Genomic DNA, 23,009 nt, shown 5'->3' on the forward strand with positions numbered 1-23,009 from the left:
CTAAGAATTAATTATAAGAAATTAATGATACAAACTCACAATGATATATGTGTGGTTATACTCAGTATGCTTTTACTTATCTAATGAGAACACTCAAAATGACACCAATGCCACCAGCAGGGATTGCTTCATAAACTTTAAGACAAGTGGTCTTTAACTCCCAGACCTTCAACCTTGAACTAAACCTGGACTGCTATGCATTCTCCTCAGCATTCTTCTTGAGCAGCAAGTGTGAGTTCTTGTTTCTATGACTGAATAAAGACAAGAACATCAATGCAACTCTTCCCAGCCTTGGAATGGTGCATTCCCTGCCTACTCAGTGGCCTGGGGGACCTCAGCTGCATCCCTGCTCTGTGTGGCATCAGAGAACCACAGAAATGGTTGCCTATTTTGTGGCTATTATCTTCACGAGGCCCGACCAAAGGTGGCTTGAGGTTGTAGAGAAAAACTCAGCAGACCTGAGCTCTGGTCTTTCCTTCCAGTGAGAGTAACTTGACTTTTATCTTGACCATAGTTAGTTTTCTAGATAAGATTTTATTAAAAGATATTTTCTAAAGCCAAAGGGAAAAAAATACAGTCATATGCTCTAGACTAACCTTTCAGTCAATGGACCACATATGCAAGCAGTCCCATGAGACTATAATAGAGCTAAAAAAATTCCTATTGCCTAATACTTTTACTGTGCTTTTCTCATGCTTAAATATCTTTAGATTTACAAATTCCATTGTATTACAGTTGCCTCCAGTGGTCTTACAATTGTAACTTGACATACAGGTGGCAGAGGAGCAGAAGACTGTACCATACAGCCTAAATGTGTAGTAGGCCATGCCATCTAGGTTAGTGTGCATACATCCTAAACTTCTTACACAATACAATCATCCCATTACACATTTCTTTTAATGTGTCACCATTGCCAAGGGACACATGAATCTACAAGTTTGAAATCATTACTAAATATCCAACATCTTTTTTTTTCTTGTTTAATGAATACAAAACAGAAAAACAAAGAGCAGATGTTAGCCACAGGAATTGTAGATTTCATAAAATTAGGACACTGCTAAAATCGCTTACTGAAAGACTTTGTGTCAGATGGACTTTGGAATTTGGAGTATTCTGTGTTTCTTAGGTAGTTAATGGAGAAGATATGTATTATGAAACATTCCCAGCAAGGGTAAGGACAGCAACCTGAGTCAAAGACATTCACATTGTGGAAATGAGAAACATAAATGTTTTTACTCAGTGAATTAAATAAAAACTCATAGTTGCCTAGAATTAACCCATAGTAGGGTTTTCTGCCATCTGAGTTGGGCCAACTGTTAAAAAAAAGAAAACTTTTGATTCTTGGGCCTTTTGTAACTTGGAGATAGTGACTAAGGGACTGATGATGATCTGTGGTAAGATAAAGCTGGAGACCCTGAGGCTGGAAATGAACACTCAGCCCCAGAGATGTCCACTGAGTTGTTATCTAGACAGATGGACGTCCAGTTTGGAAGACAAGAGTCAAATTCAAGACTCTCTACAGAAGAAAGAAATATTTAATCAAAGATAAAAAAAACTAGATATCTTATACCCATTTCAGCAGTCGTATATATGTTTAGTTCTGCATGGCCCTTTAAAATATATTTTCTTTTTTTTTAATTTTTATTTTGAAAAGAATAAAACCAAATGAGAAAAGAAAAAAATGGGGTCACTCAAAACAAAAGGATGGACATAGTACATAATTTAAAACCACAATACAAAGTAATCTATAATGATTATCATGGCTTCTCTTGTTATCTTAAATAGAATTGCCTATATCATCAGGTACAATAAATCTGAACATAGCAGTATGTAATAAAATCAATAAAAACAAAACATTAGAGACATTACAGGACTTCAAAAGAAGGTAATAGTCAAACCAGAGTGGATATCATAGTGAATCTTATCGTCTTCAGAGTAGTTGCCTACACTCTCAGACTTGATACTATCAAACATAACAGATTCGAATAAAATTAGTCAAGACAAGACAGCAATTGAACAAGACAGATTCAAATAACATCAGTCAAAACAAGGCAGTAAAAGCAATACAGGGTTTCAGATTAAGTTAATAGGAGATTAAAAATGTTTACCGTAGTATATCCTGCTACCTTTGAAATAGTTGTCTATGCCCTCAAATCTAGTACAAATAGACAAACTGGAACAGAATATAACCAAACTAAACAGAGCAATTAAAGCAATAAGGGTTTCAAATCATGATACAAGATTACCAATATCTTCTGCCTTCCCTATGTAGACAATTCCTCCTCTTTCACTTTCCCAGGGTGCATTGTACATTTTGTATCCCACTAACTCCTTTAGTTTTTAGGTTAGGGAGGCAACCTGCTATTTACCTAAGTGGTTCTGAACCTTTTTATCCCTGAGGTTGGTTTCAGGTTGTATCCGTTTACTTACACAAGCCTCAAGGTTTTCCTTCCTTATAGCTGAGTAGTTCTCATTGTACAAAAGTGTTATGTCTTTCCAACCAATCTGCAGTTGATGGGAGAGCTGCTCCCACTTTTTTCTGGCTCCCTGTCTATCACAAAAGCATTGTTTTCTCATCTTTGACTTTCAGTCTATAAACCGTATAAACCCTATAAAATATATTTCTTATATGGAACATCTTGCTGGACCCTATATCCTGATCCACTTTTTTCTTTTTATTAGTATATCAAGGCCATCCGTGTTAGTGGTTATGGCCAATCTTCTCTGCCTCATCTCTGCCATGCTACTTTTCTGCCATTGGTTGCCTACTTTTCCCCTTCATTCTATTGTCTGCCCTGTTGAGTAAGCCTGTTTTTGAAACCATGGTATTTTTTTCTCTCTCTATAGAATGTCCTTCAGTATTTTTTGTAGGATTGGATTGGTGGTCATGAACTCCCCCAGTACCTCTTTGTCACGGAAGCATCTTGTTTCTCCATTAATTTTGAGAGAGAGTTTTTCAGGGTACATCAATCTGGGTTGGGGGTTATTTTCTTTCAGGGCTTGGAATACTTTGTTCCAAGCTCTTCTTGATTTGATGGTTTGTGTTGCAAAGTCTATCATGATTCTGATGGGGTTTCCTTGGTGACCTGTTTCTTTTTTCTGACAGCTTTTAATATTTTGTTCTTGTGTTTGAACTAGGATCTTGATTATTATATGTCTAGTTGTAGATCTTTTTTGGTTATAGCTGGCAGGAGTTCTGAATGCCTCATATATCTGGGTATTATTTCCTTTTTCTATGCTTGGGACATCTGCTTTAATTATTTCTGTAAATAGCCTTTGTATTTCATTTGTGTTTACCCCTGCTTGTTCACTCACATTTTTTATTCTTAAGTTATATATCCTCTTATCATCTTCTAAACTTTGTATTGTTACTTCCTGGTTCCTTGTTATTTTTAAGAGATCTTTCCTTTCGTGATCACATGTTGCAAACCTGCCTTTAAGGTTTAATAGTCTATCTTTAGCTTCTTTCAAGCAGTTTGGCCAGCTTCCAATGGAGTTTTGTAATTTCCTGGTAGTCTCTTTGAGTATATTTCATGTATTGTAGATTTTATTTATATTCTTCATTGAAGGTTCCTCTCCTTTTTCTATGCCCCTCCATTCTTCTTTCTGTGTCTTCTTGAGAGGTACTTAGCATTTCTTTTATTATTTTTCTTGTATCTTCCTTTACTTGTATTAGTGTTTCTGTTTTGAGTTCTTTTATAATGTCATGAAGATAATTCTTTATGACAGATGCTGCTTTTTCAGGCATTGCAGGTATGCAAAACCCGATCTGTTCTGTGTTTATTTCTCCTGGGCCAATATTGTTTGGATTGGGGGTTGGAGATTTCCTTTTGTTTTTTCTCTTGTCATGTTTCTGGTTTCATCCAGACAAGTGGATAATGGGGGTCCCCAGCACTTCTTTTATTGGCCGTGATTACTCTGAAGTTTTCTGGCTAGGGACTGCTGCCTTCCCCAGTCTGCTGGTGGCTACTGAAGCACAAGCAGGGGCAGGGCAGGCTGGCCTCTCCCTTCTGAGCTGGTCAAGCACTGGAAGTCTTCACATTTGTGTGTGCCACATGGATGGGGCCGTTTAGGTATAACTTCAGGGAGACCTCATCCTTGGCTCTTGGATCACACACAGAGGCAGGACTCAGTCCAAGCAGTTCTCACCAATCTGCTCTTTACTAGGAGTGGCTGACTGAAGCTGCTGAAGTTCTGGGTCCAGGTTTAATCTGCCAGGCTCCAAAATGTCTCCTGGCCAGTCGCCCACTCCAGCGGGAGGACCAACCTCCCCATACTCACCGCAAGCCAGCACAGATCTTTGAGCCAAGTGCCAGTCTCCGTTCTGCCACCCTGCTTTGTGACCGTGTTCTCCTGCCGAGGCCCTCAGGCTTGCTAACCCCCAACTTCATTGCGACCATACATCTTTGGATTCCAGTGGCTTTTCTTACACAATGGGACCAGCTCTGGTGAAAGCACATCTGGCTATAGTCCTCCATCCATGACTTTCTTTTCTTTCTTTCTTTTTCCCCCCATTTTCTCTCCTCTTTTCCCTTTTCCCTTTTGTTTCTTCCTGGGTCAAGAGGGTCTATTACTTTCCATCTGGTCTTCTTCAGGATGTTTTATACTAGCATCTGAGTTGTTTCTCTCAGAGAGGCTCTCTGTTTTGCTGCTTACTGATCCACCATCTTCCCAGCTCCCAGAAGGCCAGCCTAAAATAAATTTTCTAAAAAGAGTATGTATATGTAATATTCACATGAAGCCATAAAATTTGGTAAAGTGAAAATACATCCATCTAATATTGTTAAGTAGGAAAAGTTGCCAAGAAATAACTATTTTTCCATCAAGGCAGATAGATCTTTTGCACATACATGTACATGAGTAGAAAGAAGATTTACATTAATTGATAAACATTAAAGTGTGTTTATCTAGAAAAAAATATTTTTAAAATTTTGATGAACAATGTAATTATTAGCAGCTTATATATAATTTGGTCTCTTTAATCCCAAGTGATTCATTAAAGTCGAGTTTTAATTAGTAGCAATACTGTATTTTGACTCAAAGCATTTGGTTCTAAAGCCTGTGTTTTCACCATTATCCTATACTGTGTTTCAGAGTGAAGAATGAGATATGGTCCTTTCCTTTGATGAGTTAATGACTGAATTAAGGAGATGAGGAAAATAGGTAGGGAGCAATGATCACATCTTACAAGATGTTACCCATTTAAGGATCAGCTATAAATCCTTTCAGAAGTGGGAGCATATGAATATCAAATAAAAGAGAGTGAAACATAGCACTGAAGGATACATATTGCAAATCCCTCTGAACTCAGAAGAGTAGACGATAAGACTCAGTGGTCCCAGAGAAAGCTTCATGAGTAAAAGCTGTACAGCCTTTAAAGGGAATGATATTTCCACAAGGACATATCATGACAGCATGATGGAGATGGCTATAGAATAACACCTGTATGTGCTGGCAAACAGAGGAACAGGACTTGACGGGAGGGTTGGGGCCAGAGCACAGATGGCTTCAGAACCTAAAGAAAGGACTGTTTAGAAGTGGCACAGGAGGAATGGAAGACATGGACAACTCTTATCAAGGGAGTCATGGGCCAAACTGTAAGTATTTAACTACATAGAACATTGAGGAACTTCCCTTTTGACGTACAGATAGGTTCTCTCTGAAACTTAAGCCACACTTCTCTCACTTCATATGACTACATGAACACAGGGGTAGGATGCAAATACTGAAGGCAGACAAGTAGATTCCAGTAAAAGAGTAACAGTTCTAAAAGCAAGCAAGTCTTTTGACTATGAACACTAAATTAATAACTATTTGTGCATAGGAACTGGCTTAAATAACACTCAAATATTCTTTTGTTTGTGAAAGAGAAGGGAGAGATTAAAAATTTAAGAATTGGCTAAATTACAAGTATTTGTGACTTCCCACATTTTGTTTTGTTTAAAGTGTTTTTAAAGAAATGGTTAATTTTCATTCCTTCCGCCCCACCAGAGATACCTTGGTTGGGTCAGAGTGGTCGGTTCAGTGGTTGAACATCATTGCTGCTGAACCTTTAACCAGACAGAGCTTTGAATTTCATCTCAGAGATCAGGTGACATCTAAATCCACTTAATGTTTAACTGGTAAGGTTTTTAATGTCACCAGAGCCTTGATGAAATTACAATCCTATTAGTCATGATGGGAGAAGACAGAAGACCTTAGGTGGCTAATGTTCCATTCATAACAAGAAAGAGCCATTTAGCATTTGTAAAGGGCACTGATTCCTGATAGTTCCCTGAAGAACAAGGCTCAAGTAAAGAAATGTGACCAAAAAAAGCTTGGGAAAGGAGTGATAGAGAAGACAAGATTGCATTTATTCAAACAATTTAACTCTGTGTACTTTTTACAACTTCAATTGAATCCAAAGAATTGCATCTGCCTGTAATGTGGCTAAGAGGAAGGGCATGCTTAGCCACACAGAGATTCTGTTACTGAGAAATCTGGAGAATTACACTATGTCTTTGATTGATGCCAAAGAGGTGTCTCTAAAGATAAAGGGTAAATGTGGGTTATGTGGAAAAGGCTTTTAATCTGGGTGATAAATTGCCAGATTCCATTATGGCTAATGAGTCTCATCAGTGCATAGCTACACTCAAGAAAATAATAAGACCCCTTTCAAAACCTAGTATAAACAAATTAAGAGAATTAATAATAAAAATCCTATTAATGTGTATGCAATTTCAAGAAGTTAATGAAGTCACTTTAAAAAGTTTGGCTAATGTATTTTTAGCATTTTTAAAATGCCTGGTCATCAAAATGAATTCATTCTTCAGGTTTTTCCCTCCCAAATACATCCTATGTAAGACTTAAGGATTACATTTTCTTTTGGTTAACTCTTCTCCAGGGAAGGCTCTGCTTAGAAGTTACGAGATGTGACAGAGCAAGTATTGCAGGTCTTTGAATGTGTAAGATGCTTATTGACCTGAAAGTAACAAATGAAACACATTGATGCAATTTGCCAACTCTCTTACTATGCCTCCTAACCAAAGGGAGCCTGCTGGGAGACATGGGTTCTCAATCACCTGCCTGGTAAAAAGTAAATCTTTTGCTTTTCAATATAGTCTCTGGCAGGAGGCAAAAAGCAGAGTCTAGAAACATCTATATATGACTCAAAAGAAAAGTGGTTGTCCTAAACCTCTAGTTTCAAAAGATAGAAAGTTAGCTGATTTTGTATCACAATTTTGATAAAATAAACTATCAGAGATTAAAAGTTGCACTCATTTCTTGCCAGTTGTATTCTTTTAAACTATCATGTAAAAAGGGGTCTTAAGTGGGATGTAGTAATGCATGCTTATAAACCCATCACTGGGAAGGTTGAGGCCGAAGGATTGCCTGAGTCAGCTTGGGCTGTGTGGCGAGTTCAAGACCAAACTGAACTACATAGTGAGACTCTCAAAAAACAAAATACAAAGAACAAACAAACAAAGGTATCATATAAGAAAAAATGTGCAACATTTAATCTCATGTGTCTGATTTGTGTCACTTACCTTGGATAAAGAGAAAAATAGAAGACAAACAAATAGTAAGGAGAAATTCAAATATTTCCCTAAATTACCTATTTCTCTATATCACAAATATTTTAATATATATACTTTTATATATATATTTCATTTATACTGCCAGTTTCTCTTGGTTCATTGAAATGAAGGTTTTGTGCTATGATCTGTTTGTTCTTTGTAAGGATTTTTTTTTTTTTTTTTTTTGGTACCAGGGATCGAACTCATGACTGAGTGCTTGCAAGGCAGATGCTTATGCCGCTGAGCTAAATCCCTAGCCTGTAAGGATATTTTTGATTTACTACTTTAAAAATAATAGTATTGTATTAACTATTGTTCTCATTATTTTGTTATGAAATTTTGTTTTATTTTCTCATAAAATAAAAAAATCTGCATACTCAAGCATCTAGTCAAAGCATGTGAGATGAGCAAAAATAATCTATTTTTCAGGGATTTTACTACGCTAGAAGGCACAATCAGACATCTGTGTACATGCAAATTCCATGTAATAGGATGTCACATACTGCTAATGCCACCTGAAATAATGTAACTCATAGTTTTCAGGTGTTATAAAGGGGCAACGAGATTGCGATGATGTCCACTTTAGAAGTTAAAAACAAACCTGTTCATAATAATGCTAGATCACATTGGCAGTGTGTGGCACATTGTAAGCACTCAATAAATATTTCTTCAAATCTGAATGGAGGAGCAAGTTTCTTTATATACAACCCACTATGTGAAGTTTGTACGTACTCTGTTTTACTATGAAATAATATATGTTTCCATTCATATTGCTTTGAATCAATAAAGAATGGGAGCCCCTCCTCTTTCTCAAAAAGTTTTCTCTGCAGAGCTGCTAACGTGCTGCCCTGCCTGGCGCCCTCCATGCCTCAGTGCATCATTGTTTATGCTGCCTGCGTCTCCCACTTGCTGCGGCTGCTCACCCCTGTATGTTTTCTTTTACATTTCCTAGTAACAGATTCATTGGGTTGCCCAAATTCAACAAATACCTTTTATCACCCTTGCCCGAAAATATTTAGAAACTAACTGTGTACTAGAGTTCATAAGGGACAAAGAAATGGTAACCTAAGGGCCCTGTTCTATATGTTTATAATAAATTAGTAAGAATGTCTGCATACTTCAAAGTTAGTTGACAATGTTAAGGCCAAATAAATGAGCAAATGTGAAAAGAAGTATAGTTAGAAAGGAAAGAGAGTCCAGTTGCTTTGGAAAGGAGATGAGATTTGATTGGCCTTGAAGACTGAATGGGATTCATGTCCAGAGAGATAAGGGAAGAAGAATATTAGGAAGATCGATTATTCTGGGCATAGACAAGAGTGGCGAAATTACATGGCTGGTTGGACCAAGGAGAAGACTGCTGAGTCTGATATGACATTTTCACCATAGAAATGATGAGAAATGTGGTAGGAAGGCAGGCAGACCTGCTCTACTTATCAGACAGGAAAAAAAAGGAATAATATGGATTTTAAGCATATAAGAAACAATAAAAATGATCTGTTTCCTATTTCACACTGACTGTAAGATACTTCCTCAAAATCTCACCACTGAATTTTTATTCCAAATACATGCTTATCTGCCCTTTGACTGCTTGATTAGCCAGCCACTTACTTCTGTCAATAGCAACAACATACTTCTTGGATTTCAAGGTTGACATGCTTGGGAGTGCCTTTAGGTTTGTCTTCAGTCTCAACAAATTAGCAAGGTTCTTCGACTGAAATCACTTTGTGGCTGCTTTAAATAAGTATGTATGCCCAGACTGTTCCACACTAAATAGTTGGGGACAGATTTTAAGATTCAGATTTTTTTATACGATGACTGAATCCTTGACTACTTACTACTCCTTCTTCCAAACATCTTTTAAGAATCTCATTTCTCTATAAGATCCCTGCAGTCACTGTAACTCAGAAGTTCTTTGAGCAGTTAATAATGCCACAGGCAACTTCTGGATCATATCCTTCATTCCAATATCAGTATTTTCTTTGTAGTGAATTCTACAAAGAAATTGCATAATTATAAACCAGATATGTGGATTCTAACGTTTCTGTGGTGTGACTGTAATGCAAACACTTCCTCAATAAGGAAATGAAGTACTTAAGTGGAAATCTTACAAATTGCAAATATTTATATGAAGAAAACCACAATATTGATGAAATAAATCAAGGAGTTAAATAAATGGAGATATAGTCAGTGTTCATGGGTATGATGATTCAATTTGTCAATATTGTCAGTTCTTTCATACTTGATCTCTGGATTCCAAGTAACCTAATCCATATCACAGATAGTTGTATGGTGCAAATCAATAAATTGATTAAGAAATTATATGGAGAAGTAAAGACTCAGTATAGCAAACATAGTATTAAAGGAGAAAAATAAAGTTGGAGGATTGACACTATCCAAATTCAAAATATACTTTAAAGCTAGAGTAAAAATTAAAAAGTGCACTTTTGTTGCAACACAGGCAAATAGACTAATGGAATAGAACAGAAAACACAGAAAGAGTCTCAAATAATTATAATCAACTCATCTGTGACAAAAAGTAAAGGAAATACAATGAAGAAAATACTGTCTTTCAAACAAATGCTGCTGGGGCAACTGGACATCTACCTGCCCAAATAGGAATCTAGACACAGACTTCACATTGTTTAAAAAAAAAAAAGAATACAAACCAGAGACCTAAATACAAACCACAAAAGGATAAAATGCCTACATTACGACATAGAACAACAAAAAGCAAACATCCTTCTTGCCATTAATCTAATGGATTTAAACATTATACCTATATTGAAACATAAACATTGTACCTATATTGAAACATACACATTTTATTCATATTAATAGCAACTTTATCCCAACTTGGAAGCAACTAAGACAATCTTTGGTAGATAAATGGATTAGTAAATTCTGGCACTTGCAAAAACTGGAATATTACCCATCACTATAGATAAATGAGCTATAAAGGAATGAAACAACATGTAAAACACTTAAATACATATTACCAAGTGAAAGAATCCAAAAGCACAAGTGCTATATGTTTCTGCCTATAGAACATTGTAGCAGAGGAAAAATGATACAGACAGTAAAACAGTGAATGCCAAGGATTAAGAGCGAAGCAAAGATGATTGGATAGATCATAGGGGTTGTTAGGGCAGTGAAACAATTCCATATGGTGCTATACTGGTGAATATAAATGCATTATGCATTTGTCCAAATGCATGGAATGTATGACATAAAGAGTGAACCTAATGGACTTATGACTTTGGATAAAAATGTTGCACAAATATAGATTTATCAGTTGTAACAAATGTATCAGTCTGGTGGGGATGATGAGAACGGGAGATGCAATGATGGTGTAGGGATGAAGAGCATATGGGAAATGTATAGTTTCTGTTCCATTTTGCTGTGAACCTAAAACTTCTCTAAAAATAGTCTACTAAAAACAAGCATAAAACTCATTTTTCTCTGTGCTTTCTTCAGAGAAGGGAAAGGTATCTTCACAATATATAATGATAAAACCACACAACTGAGGAGCACATTCACTAAACTTTCTTGTCAAAGCCAAGTGAACTGCCATTCCTCTGCCAGCAATATTGTAAGGGCTCCTGAAATTCCATTAACAGACTGCAAAGCCAGCTGGATTCCAAACTCTTCTATAGTGTTTCTAAACCTCATGTTTGCAAATTCAGTCACTCCCTGACCATATTCAGCTCTTGCAGTGAGGCTGTGTTGTCATAGTTCCACAGAGGTGGCAGGTGCTTTTCAAGTACTGGTGAAGTCCCCAGGAAGAGCCTTTTATAGGAGGAAAATTGCCCCATTCCAACTTTTACTACTATTTAAAGTGATGGATAATTTTCAATAAACATACTGCTCCCTTTAATCTAATGTTGTCTTTGGAATTTTAGAACTTACCCACTACAGTTTCACATGTTCCAAAATAATATTCTTTTGGTATTCATCTAGGATGTTAGCAATCCTATAAGCAAAGAGGGTCACAGGTGGTGACAGTTGTGAAGTGAGCCATAGGAAATGAATCCGGCCTATATTTAAATATCTGAAAAAGAAATGGATAATAACTTAAAAGTAGGTATGAAAATGAATCTTGAAAGTCGAACAAGGAAATTGTTTCCTGTGTCTGGAAGATCAGCACAGAGTAGGGGAGGATTTCAAAGTATGCTCAGTAAGTCCAGGTCAGCGAAGTTGACTCTGGCAACAAAACAAAGTGCCTGGGCAAGTGTATGGGTATCAGCAGTGTGGGGTGGGGCAGCAGAATCAGACATAAACGTGATAAATATGCATGAACATCTGTCAGATGAAGAATGAAATTTATAAAACATAACTATCAAAAATGAGGAACCTACTCCAACCCCTGACACTTGACATCTTATAGTCAATATATTCAAACTTAACAAAATATATGAATTTATAAAGGTAATGGTGTCAGAAATTGGGAACAAATTCCAGTAAATGATGACTAACATCTGAACTTAGTATCCAAATCCCAAGTATGTCAGTGTATCCTCATCTGTTTCTTCACATAAACCAGAAATCTGGGGGTCATTCTCAATATCCCCTTCACTTGTTTTTGCCCAAACGTGTGCTCCATCCCATCCTCTTGCTTTGATGCACTGCTACATTTGAAACAGACCTCCTTCTCCCTACTGTCATCGCCACTGTGACTTAACTTCTGTTATCAATCTCATCAGCTGTGGCAATGACTTCCTTGCACCTGCCTGGCTTCCATCTCATCCCTCTCCAACCTGCTCTCTAAACTCTATGTATGGTTGTCTTTCTAAAGCAACTCTGATTACCACACTTTCTGGCTTTGACTTTTCTTCTGGCTTCCTACCACCTACAGAATACAGTTTGAGCTTTTGAACCTTACCATCTTACAAATCTTATCTCCTATCCTTTCACTTTTCAATTATACTGAGACCACAGATATAAAAGACAGAACAGCACAATTATTAAGAGCTGATCTGCTGCAGCACTAGTCATTAGTGTGGGCAGAATTACACATCTAAAGAAAACTGAAAGTTGTCAAGACACATCCCATTCCTGCAGGAAATTTTGGTTTTTGGCAGATAACTACACCTAACATCACAACTCTGTAGACAGGCTTGTGATTCACTATAGGTCTATTTCAATCCAGAAAAAATGGCCAGAAATATCCAAGACACTAGACACAACAGTTTTAGAGTTCCTGGAATAAAATATATTAATGAAATCTAACAAATAAAACTATTACAGAAGAATGTCATGTATTGATTTTTCAGCTATGAGGTTTCTTTCTATGTACTGAACTCTCTCATCTACAAGAAACTCAAGCATCTCTGGTATTCTTTACTTCTGCTTCATACTGCCAAAATGATGCAGAATCAAAATAGAAAGTCTGCCTCCAAACTCAAACTACAATATTGTTTGCCACAAAGCCAACTTAAATGATTGGGATTGTTCAAAATTTCAAACTATTAAGTGTATCGGTGAATTCTAAAGAGCATATAAATGAAATAATCACTATTAAAATGTTATAACAGCCTTACTGCATTCCTGGTGAAAGATGCAGCAATGAATTTTGTCAACAACCTCACTCTTTAGTCTTTACTAAGCAAATAAGAAATGATTATCAGTGTTGCTTGGGTTTACAACTGGGAGGGAAAGCAAGTAGAAAACCTTCCAGTACTTCAAGGTAGAGCAAAAGGAAGTTAGAGAGAAGAGTTTAAGCAGCACCTTCAATTTCTGTCCAGCTAAGTACGCAGGACCTCCTTATTAGCCTGGAAAGAATTCAGAAAGAATTCACATACTTACTCTGTGCAAAGCTGTGTAGAAGTAGTAAAGATTCAGTGTTTAGAGGAGGACATACTCTATAAAGTCAGCTGCAGAAGGACAGAGGAAGACTTGCATAACCTGTCCCAAACCTCCACAGTCACAGCCAAGCTTGGCTGGAAGCGGGGTGCCTCAAGGTGCGTGATGTGTACCATCTGGCACTTTTGTGGAGTGATTTTAAACAGTTTATCAAAAAATGTACTTGTACCTTAACAACACTGCATCAATGTCAGGATACATTAGAAGAGAATAAAAATTAAATAAAACTAACCTTTCAACTTTATGATTTTGTTTAATATTCTTTCGTATGGTTACACCAAGCTAAAAAGTTGACTTAAGAAAAAATAGATGGTAAATAAATAATATAGATCTTACTGGGATCTGGAAACATTGTGAAGGTTATACCTACCCAATAGATGAAATTGGGGGAAACTGAATTAAATCAAAGAGATAAAATAAATAACGCTACTCTTGAAAAGACTTCATACAATAACCACACAGATATTTCCTGCATTCTTAAAGATAAATTAGACACTAAGTTATCTGAATTTTTATGCAAAAGCCCAAATCTTGATAGAATAATCAGTGTGGAGAATTTGAACCCAGATTCTTGGCTCCTATTTGCCATGTTTTGCATTTAATTGCTGCTGGCTCCACCTGCGGATCACAGGTGGAGGTGGTGCTAGGGAGCAGCAGTATTATTAACCTACCTGCTCTTCCTCCTGACTCTGGCAGTCTAGCTCTAGCAGAGCATTCCACAGGCAGGTAACAGGGTCAGAGGGAAAGCGGAGTCTGCCAGTAAGGAATTAATTGAAAAGAAGGAAACCTTCCCCCAATTCTGTCTCACCCCAATTCAAACATCTTAATTGCAGAGAGGCTAAGCTCCTTAAGGGTAGCTTAACCCTTGTTGGAAGATTACTGTATCATGAATTAAATTTAAAACCTATATGAGCTTCACTCTTCCTGGTAAATATCTGCAAGGGTATTTTTCCAGAAGCCCAGTCTAGAATGATTGTGAAGTGATGATTTTTAAAGGAGCTTATCCTGCCAATGTGGATGTGAACAATTTATCTCTAATTATTTCATCAAACAAGCTTTATAAAAAATTCTAATAGTAAAGGAACTTATGTCACAGAAAAATAAATCCTGGTGCTCTCAATACCCAGATAATGTAACCACGCTAATAATCGTGATCTATGTATAATGATAGAGCTCTATTTACATAGCACACTGAGGATGCCTCACCACCCCCCCCAAAATGGGACTTATATATCACCTTCATTGCATTTACAGCATGAGTTCACATTCCACCTATGCATTGGTCAAAAAACATTATTTCACACTTCACTGCCCTAACAAATAAATTAACAAAGCTCACCACAATCCTGATGTACATATTGCTCTTCACTTGGAATAATAATAACCTCTTAGTCTTGCCCTTGCATGTCCTTTGATTCATCCTTGGAGGGGATTATTTTCTGCATGGCCCGACCCTGCATCTGATCTCCAGATGTGTGCAAACTAAATTCCATCCACGGTTGGGGAAGAAACATTAGGGGAGAGATGTTCTCATACTTTTATGTCAAGTTAAGAGAAGAAAATTATGTACCAGAATTTTCTTGCCTTTCTTAAAAAATCCACAAAATTTTTTTCAAGCGTAAAAATACAATTCCCTTATTCCCCTATCTTTAAGTGGATAGTCAACTTTATAGGTAGAGGAAACATATTTTTCTTTTTCATTTACTTACTTTTGTGTCCCTATTACCTGGTACAGATGGTTGCTTAATCCTGGCACATAGGAGGTGCTTGACAAACATTTGTGGAATAAGTGAGAAATATTATTCGTATTACATGCTACAATCTGGGAAAATGATCAAGTATAATGTCAGAACATTTCAAAATATGATACAATGCATCACACATATGTTTACCAGGGATCTCATATCCCTTCTAGTGTGATAAATCTTGTGAGATATAAAATAATAAAATTGGGACTTACAGTCAGATGAAAAGATCCATATCAACACATGTAAAAGACCAGGAAACAAATAAATACATGTACTTATTTGGAAATTTGTTGTTGTTGTTGTTATTATTATTATTATTATTATCATTAGGTAACGGAGATCGACCTCATGCTTGCCAGGTAAGCACTTATGCCACTGAGCTAAACCCCTATCCCTATAAAACTATAAAAAATTAGTCAAAAAGAACTATCAGGAAAGAGGGCTTTCAGGAACAGAGGCAGAATTAGAGGCAGGAGGACAAAACAAATAAAGAGGAGAGTGAACATGACCAAGGCATAACGCTACACAGAAATGTCACAGTGAGACCCATTAATTTGTACAATTAACTTGTGTCAGTAATGATAACTGGGAATTTTCTGGGAGGAAACAGCAAAGTGAAGGAGACAGACAAACAACGAGAGAGAGAGAGAGAGAGAGAGAGAGAGAGAGAGAGAGAGAGAGAGAAGGGAGGAGAGAATAGAAAAAAAAAAAAAAAACCTTTCCTTTTGCTTCCTTTCAATCTTTCCCTAATATCAAATTTTTAATTTTTGAAAGAAAAAAATATTTACTTTTCTACTTAAAATATTGATTTGTATATTAATGTATAGATACACAAAGTTAGACAAGATTTATATTACATTAAATACATTAAAAAGTCTAAAAGGTCACTACCAAACAGTTCAAATTGTTTAATGGTGTTTTTAAATCTGAGGCATAAGGTTTGGGAGAGGATGTTTCTTCACTTTTTATGTTATACATTTCTGCTTTGTCTGTATTTCCTATAGTGAGCAAGTATCATTTGTGCAGTAAATCAAAACAATCATCATTTTAAAAAGGAAATTATAATTAAGTAACTTTATTTTGTGATGTATACGAAATACTGTTGCAGCTCAATGAATCCTTAATAGTTTGGAATGTAATAACAAATGGTCTCAACCAGTAATTTTCTCCTTGAATTCTACACTTAGGAAAAAGAAGTCAAACGTATGAAATTTTGTTATCCAGAATTCATATCAAGGCTTTAGGGAACTGTGTTGTCTTTCCATAGTACTTAGATTCAGGGTTTGGCTTAAGTACCACCACTTTAGTTCTCTCTGTTATCTACTTCTACCTTTGTCTCTGCACAGTGCTGTGTGTTGTTTAGACCTGTAACCCATGGGTGGCCCAGTTGAGCATCTTGTCAGTGTCTTGGACCTATGCATCAGAACCCCTGAGAGTGAAGTCCAGGATCCTGGATTTTAACAAGGTCCCAGGAGATGTACTCACGTCAAGTTGTGGAGAATGATGTTCAATATAACACAATAAAACAAGTCAATTTCAGCTATTATTTGGGAAAGCATAGTCTTGCAATTACTTGTTTTAACTACCAGATAGTGCTCCCACATTGATGGGGAAACCAATCTGATTTCAGGACTAGGATGACAAAATAGTACACTTAATGTGCTACCACTCGCCATCCTATTCTAATGGCAGATGTCACTAATTACAGTTTTTCCGTCTCCCTCCAAGATGTTGGCTCAGAATCCCTCTCAGTGGACTATTACAGACTGCTATGACCCATGGATCAAAGCAAGCACTTAAATAGAGATGCATATGGTTAGGAATGTAGTTAAGTTGAGGAGTGTTTGTCCGGTGAGCACAGGCCCTGGGTTCAAACCTCCATGTTGCAAAAATAAACAAACCGCAGAACCTCATTAATATCCCAATTTGAACATCTTTCAGACATGATAAGTAACCTGCTTCAGGGACTGTAAGGGAAGGATGAGTGCTTTACAGCTCCACTGGATAAGCAAACCAAATGTATGAAATTATAAATGGCCAAGAGTCACCTCCTATGTATAGAAAAATCTTGCTTTCATTCTCCAACTTGGAGATTTTAAACTAGAGTTAGTGAATGTTAGAGGAGAAAAAAAAAACATATAGACTATCATAACTGCTTCTCTCACATATGAAGAAATGTTGATCCACAGGGATCACGGCAGCCAAATCACAGAGTTAGTCATGCAGAGCCCAGCGGGAAACAGATTCTCTCTAACCACATGTCTCCCACTGCACCACATGGCTCCTAAAGCTGCATAACCCCTGGGAGAATAAATCGAGTACAGAGAACATGTCATCCTGTAGTTCCTGTGGGACACCAAACTCATGTAATGACAGACCGTGTCCTTGGTATGAGTCGGTAGCCAGCTATCCAGTGGCCTGTGCTGGTACAGTGATGATAATCTATGAAGGGAAAGCTGCTCAAGGAGCCCCACACAGCTACTCCTATAAGTCCTGTTCTTAGGTCTAGAAAGGAATTTAAATTGAACACATTTAAATAAAACTCGTGATTTGTACTGCATATTCATGCCGAAACAGTCCTTTCTTGTACTAGCTAACCATCAATATGACCACTACTCATATAGTTATGTAGTGTACCAACCTCAAATTCAATCAACACCAGTTTTAGCCCCAGATATCTTGAGAATTATCCATTACTCTCTATTTCCCTTATTATTAAGTTAGGTTCAGCTGTTGTCATCTCTTGCCTGACAACAGCTCATTAACCGGTATTCTCATATTTATTATACCCCTCTCTTTAAATTATTGACCATTTATATAATAGCCAGGATGATGTTTTTTAGGTCAGGATTTTGATTATGTTATTCACATGCAATTAAAACCATTCAGTATCATCTCACTGATATTAATATGCTTCTCAAGTCCTTAAATCCTCTGACTCCATCCATCTCACTTGCCTCACTCCTGAATCCTCTTCTAACTCTGTCCAATCTTTTCAGCTTTTTCACAATTTCTTCTAGCACAGGGCCACTGCTTACACTACTTTCACCTTCAAAATCCTTTTCTATCCTTCACATATTAGCTCTAGACTTACTTCCTCAAAAAGCCTTTAGATTCCCAAGTGTAGGATGGTTCTCATTGATAAACATGTACTTTCTTGTGGACAAGTATGGTCTCTCATTATGCATTCATTAGGACATTACTTAATGTCCAACTCCTCACCCACCAACTCATTCTCAGTCTGGAAGCAGCTACACAATATATTAGGTCACCGTTTAATTTTGTGTGTAACCAAAGTCCTGGCACATAGTGGATACCCAATAAATATTACCCAATAAATGAATAATGACTGGATGAATACATGAAGGTTTTAAGCTCATGCCACTATTTATGAAGCTATATGTCAAATAATCATTCACAGCTTCCAAGCACATGAACAAATGATGCATTCTGGGGTATCTGAGAGAAAGCAGCTCCTTGACTTTATTCATAAAGCCTACATGCACATTGCTGAAAAATAGCCCTGGGAGAACCAGACATCCTGAGACCCAGGCCACATCATTCCTCTGGGCTCAGACACTCAGTAATGATGTCTAATGTCTTTGCAGATTGATTCTCCAATTAGAAGTCACATCTCATAAGCTGAATCAGAAATGCCAAATTAGTCTGAGATAGAAATAATGTCTCACCTGAGGACTGTGTAAAGAACATACCAGAAAGCAGTTTCTAATTAATGCTCTGGTATTTACTAGAGACTCAACATGGAAGAACAGCAGTGACCATAGGGTTTTTCAGCTCTACATCATGGCTGGGAAGGAGTTTCCAACATGAAAAGCTGATAACTAGCTGCACTAAGTGGCTCATAGATTTTTAACTAATGTCACAGCTAAACTAGATCATATCCTTTCATAAGTGTTGAACTAATTTGAAACTACAGTCCTGTACGGGTTCATATCTCCACATGAGTGCAGGTCTACGAGCTGTCATTCTGTCTTCTTCCTCACTCCTTCCCTCACTCTCATTTGCCAGACAATGGCAATGTTGAGCAAGAAGCTTAATTGTTTCCATGCAGAATAATTTTCTTTTAAACCTGACCATTTGGTGGCCTGTTCCTTTATAAACAGAAGCCTGAAACTGAAAGTAACCTTCAGAATATATTAAGTCAACAAACATTATGCTTCCTGGTCTTCTAAGCAGTACCTAAATTATGAGTCCCCTCTTTGGATAATATTTGAAGCATACTGATGAAATCCTAAACATAAAACAGTATAGCTTTAAATCTTATCATTAATGTATCCCCACAACTCCAAAAGGCAGGTAATAATACCACAGTAGCACTCACCTCTCCAAAAGAAAATGGAAGGAAATTAGATTGTGTTCTGAGGGCAATTTTTGGCTGTGACATCACTTATTTAGTCCCACGTCAAAAAAACCTATAAATAGTTTACAAAATGAGTCCATGCTTGCTATCTGTCAAGTCTCAAGAGAAAAAGGACTGCTTCCAGCAGCTTCCAGTAGCCAGAGATGATTTTAGCCTTTGTAAATGTTCTTAACACCAGACAATCATTTCTAGTTCTTTGGCTTTCCTTGCAATGTACCTATGAAGTGCGAACTGATGCCTAGAAAGACACAGAAGAAAACGATGCAATAAAACCTCAGGCTCTGGACAATTTCCACATTAGTTCCTCCTTTTAATCTAGTTCCTCAGAGCTAATGCTTCCTTAGGCAAACACCTTTACCTAGTTTTTTCCTTTCCTTTTTAATTTTAAATCTTAATTTATACTCGTTCTGAAACAAGTATTTCTGTTATCTTTTGGCTCCTTCCCTGTTTTCCCAGCCTGGACTTCTGTCACTCATTCCTCCTTCCAGCTTCTTTTTATTTTCTCTACAGTAGAAGTTCAGAATTACCTGTAGAATTAAAAACATGCACATGTGTGCAGGTGTATGTATGTGTGTGTGATATGTCACATGCAACAGTCCTGCATATGACTGTCCCATCCCAGAAAAATGAAGTTCAGTCTCTGGAGGGGATGGTTGGTCACTGACAACAAAAATCTTCCTGGGACTCAGACCGGAGTCACCAGGATCCACTGTTCTAGAACTTGTTTACATTCTTACGCATTTTGCTTTTAATTCATATCTTCAGAATTTATTAAATTGATAATATACTCATTTTATTTAATGAGAATTTTGTATGCACCACATGCAGTATTGAGCACCAACAATTCCTAGCTATATAGATATGTCCTTTTTATGATGGTGTTCTGAGTATTCCTGTCCTCAGTCCCCATGTTCTTCCCGCCTGTTCTTTTCCTACTGAGCATTCTGCTCTCTGCTGTCATGCCAACTACCCTCTTCTTTCAGAGGGCTCCCAAGTCCAAGTCCTTAACCTAAACACCTAACTTGTGTTCAGACTGCTACATCTACCTACCTATTAAACACGTGAACTTCAATGACCCATGGAGAAGTAAAACTCAGAATTTTGAAAATAAAATTCCTTGACCTCCCACTGAACCCATTCTTCCACCTATCCCCTGGATGTCCCCACCATGCATGTGGTCGCCTACATTTCTATCCAACGGAAGTCCTGTTTCTTTCACCTATACTCCTGCTCCAGCTCCTGACCTCTAAATCTGTGGGTGCTGTTTCTCTAACTTTGATCCCTTAATCAGGCCCTCATTGTTTGTCACTAAGGCTGCTGGATGGGTCTGCCTCCAGGGTTGCAAGCTGTAGGCTCCTCTGGAAAAGGATCATCAGAGTGAACCCCCTCAAAGGAAAACTGGAACCATAAAGTTTCTGTTGCTCACAAGTGAGCCTGGGGTCTTAAAACTGGCAGACAATGCCCTCCAAGACCTGCTTCTTCCAGACCCAATTTATAATGAATTAAAAAATCTATCGCTAAAGCTACAGTAATAAGGAACAGCTTACCAACTCCCTTTAGAGCAGGGCTCTTCTCCCCCAACCCCACCCATGACTTTGATCCTACATTTTCTCTGTCTTCTGGGCTACTCACATACACACACACACACACACACACACACACACACACACACACACACAAGGTCCTATGTGTATTGCTGTTAAATAAGTGTATGTGATAACAGTAAACAATAGTGTGATTATGTACCTTTATTTCTATATGCTCCCTTAGCTGCTGAATTCCTTTAAAAATGACTATGTCTGTAATGTTTGTTTTCATTTCTTCTTTGTATTTTCAGGACCCAGAAAAATAGGCAAAATTTCTCATGTTCACTTCATTTGTGGAATAAATGAAAAAAGATGTAGCTTCCCGGAGGAAGCTTAAAATCCAATAAATTTACTTAAGTTTTTAATATTTATTTACAAATCCAAAGATAGTTTCTTTTCTCCTAATTCTTAACATATCTCATAAGGGCCAATTATACTCATATACAAATGGAGAAATTTAATTCATCATTGGAAGAAACTAGCTCTAGTTCTAAGAATATTTAGGGATCACCTATATTACTAAGCCATGAGGCTCCTATAAAAATGGTACCCTTACAAGGCAAAAGAGCTTAAAATGGACCCTTTGCTGCCCATATTGATTGTTTTTCATAAAAGGTTCAGAGCAAAGAACTGAATGTAGGGACACCTCAGGACAGAAAGCAGGAGATCTGACCAGATCACTACCAGGGCTGCCTTGTGGCCTGTACAACCACTGGCCTGTCTGACAACCCCATATTTAAACCAACCAGCCCTTCAGAGAAACTAGACTTTTAGATGGTACACCAGAGATGAGAATGAGGGGAAAAGAGCTTTCAAGGAGAAAATTATGCATTAGGCTTATTTTATTAGAGATTCAAGGGGAAACTACTGAGCCATTAAGTGATAAACGCAATTTGACCTTGTCAAACTTCTATAGCCAGCAGCATTTTGAGAACTTTTGGGATCTGCTTCTTTGTTTCAAGTTATTTGAACTTTAGTTGAGCATAGGAGAGCTTTCAGTTATCAAAAATGTGCTTATATACGCACATTATTTCACATTCTTCTGCACCTGCCTAGCAGTCATCACCAGAGGCCTAGAAATATGCAGAGAACCACTGAAGTGTGAGCAATAGTTAATAAAAATTCTTCCAGTTTTAATTACAAACAAAAAGCAAGCATGTTTCAACTCTATAAAATGGATCTGGACTATCCAGGGAACTGCTGCTGTTTATAACCACACATAAATTATATTCACTTTTCACACTGAGTTAGTGAGCATTACAGACTGATATATAATATAAAGCCACGGGTCCAGTTTTATGAAAATGTTCCTTCTACCACTTGTTCGAGAAGTTCTGCTTAATCCAGCCAACAGAGTATGTAGAAGTTAATAGAGGATAAATGTATCCTCCTCGCTCTGAGGGTCTTTTTGTTCTCTAAGTCACTATTTCATCTATGAAGCAAAGCAAAGGCACTGTTAGCATCAAGAAGGAAAACAGCTGTGCTTCATCCAAAGGCAATTAGTGACAGGGGAAGAAATTAGGGACTAAAACAGCGGCAGTGGCTTTTCCTTGTGTTATGACTACTAAGAAGCTATGGTGAAAGATGATGTAAGAGATTTGTATTATGAATCTTGGTGCCCATTTGTTTATTCCCTAATTTTCCACCATTCATCTCATAACCAAGAACTCAGGACACACAGAAAATAGAGTTCCTCTTTCTTTTCAGAAGTGCTCCTTGTGAAATAAGTGATTCATTCACATAAGCAGTAACACTATCCGGCATATTTGAGAATGGAGATGTACATTATTCATTCACTCTTTAGACAGAAAATCTGGCTTGATTTCTGGAAGTCAGACACTGTATCAGGTGCTATTGAAGGAAAGCTAGTCCTTTGAAA

The 23,009-nt window shown here is 37.3% G+C and overlaps 1 protein-coding gene across 8 annotated transcripts in view; it reads right to left on the reverse strand.

Annotated features, from left to right (window-relative positions):
- The window catches only part of Nckap5 (NCK associated protein 5), a 949,190-nt gene that overhangs the window by 677,214 nt on the left and 248,967 nt on the right, over positions 1 to 23,009 (reverse strand). For 2 of the 8 annotated variants that reach the window (XM_063259591.1, XM_063259592.1), the window contains exon 2: positions 11,463 to 11,604. The exons of the other annotated variants lie outside the window; for them this stretch is intronic. The gene's annotated coding sequence lies outside the window, so the exon portion shown is untranslated. The remainder of the gene's footprint in view (positions 1 to 11,462; positions 11,605 to 23,009) is intronic. 8 annotated transcript variants of the gene reach the window in all.

Source organism: Cavia porcellus, unplaced genomic scaffold (assembly GCF_034190915.1).
Source record: "Cavia porcellus strain 051 isolate PalLab524CR breed Dunkin Hartley unplaced genomic scaffold, mCavPor4.1 scaffold_12, whole genome shotgun sequence".
Lineage (NCBI taxonomy): Eukaryota > Metazoa > Chordata > Mammalia > Rodentia > Caviidae > Cavia > Cavia porcellus.